Source organism: Chrysochloris asiatica, unplaced genomic scaffold, assembly GCF_000296735.1.
Source record: "Chrysochloris asiatica unplaced genomic scaffold, ChrAsi1.0 scaffold00053, whole genome shotgun sequence".
NCBI classification, from domain to species: Eukaryota; Metazoa; Chordata; class Mammalia; order Afrosoricida; family Chrysochloridae; genus Chrysochloris; species Chrysochloris asiatica.
In genome coordinates, this window is record NW_006408571.1 from 193,733 (window position 1) to 195,625 (window position 1,893).

Here is a 1,893-nt window from a genome sequence, read left to right on the forward strand (position 1 = left end):
TGTTACCCAGACTCCTGTTAACCCAGAGACGAGAGAGAGAAGCAGAAGGGCTGGTTAGTTCCAAGTGTGGTGAGACCTGGGGGCACATGAGCCTAAGGACATAGACACAAAGGGCTAGAGCTAAGAGTGAAGCATCCAGCTGATATGAAGTGAGAGGAGGCACACAAGAACACCCAAACTTGCATATAGTACCCATTTGACCTAGTCTCAACGGCTAGATAATCAGAACTCAACTAGCAGATGATTAAAAAAAGAGAGAAAGAAAAAAAAATTTTTTTTTTGAAAAAGGAAATGATGGTAAATTGCTACAATTTGATGAAATTGGCCTGTATTCATGGAGGTAGTAACTAACTCTAAATACCATCAGAGAGGGAAGGAGTGTTCACATCAAGTACCAATGCTATTCCCTCTGTACACAGGGCACATAGGGATGGGCAATTCAGACATTGGCTACTTAAAATGAGGGGGCAATAAAGGCACAAAGTGACTGGTTTACAAGATTTCAAGAGGGAGTTCACTTTAATAGTGTAGGGAAAAAATGAGTCCCCACTGAATCATTTTCATCTTGTCTAGATGGGTCTGGTTAAAAGAGCTTAGGATAAGATTCTTAGGATTCAATAGTGAATAATTGTTATCATGACAAATTGCTACTGCCACAATTGTAAAGGTAAATGTTTTGCAACAAAAATGGGGGAGTAATCAATCTTACAGTCTAGAAGCGGAATGTGTGACCTTATCCAGAGAGGCAACGATACCAAAAGTGGAGGCAGTGGTGGGGACATGGAGCGAGGGAGCAGCTGAGGACTCTAGATTCATGGGAGGAGAGGGACCAAGAGCTGGCAGCCAGGGGGTGGACTTTCAGAATGTGGTATATATTATTTTATATATGCCTGAGTGTTAAAAAAGAAAAAAGCTAAAGTGAATAGAGAGAAATACTATTAACTGATGGCACAAGGAAGGGATTATAATCATTGTAATGAAAAAGGTGTATGATTTGTTGAATGTAAAACTGATGATCTGCCCTGTGAACTGTCACTCGATCCACAATAAAAACCTTAAAAATAATAAAATAAATAAATAAAGTAAAATATCTTCTTATAGTAAAATATATCAATAAATAAAAGGCATGATAGATACTTCCAGTAAACATCATTGTTGTTTTTGTTAGGTGCCATCGAGTCAGTTCCGACTCATAGAGACCTTATGTACAGCAGAATGAAACATTGCCCGATCCTGGGTAAGCCTCACTACTGTTGCCACACTTGAGTCCATCAATGCTGCCACTTGACCAATTTATCTTCTTGAGGATCTTCCTCTTTTTCTCTGGCCCTCCACCCTACCAAACATCATATCCTTCTCCAGCGACTGGTCCCTCCTAACAATATGTCCAAAGTATGAAAGACTAAGTTTGGACATCTAGGCCTCCAAAGTGCACTCTGGCTATACTTCTTCCAAAATGGATCTATTGGTTCTTTTGCCAGCCCATGGCACTTTCAATATTCTCCTCCAACACCATAACTCAAAAGCATCAATTCTTCTACGATCTTCCTTATACACTTTCAAGCTTTTGCAGGCATATGAGGTTATTGAAAATACTATGGCTTACGTCAGGCACACATTAGTCCTCAAGTTGACATCTTAGCTCTTCAACATTTTAGAAAGGTCTTGTGCAGCAGACTTGCCTAATGCAATACACCGTTTGATTTCTTGACTGCTGCTTCCATGAGTGCTGATAGTTGATCCAAAAAGAATGAAGTCCTTGACAACTTTAACCTTTTCTCTATTGATAAGAATGTTGTTTTTTTGGTCTAGTGGTGAGGATTTTTATTTTCTTTACGTTGAGATGCAATCCATACTGAAGGCTGTGCTCTTTGATTTTCATCAGTAAATGTT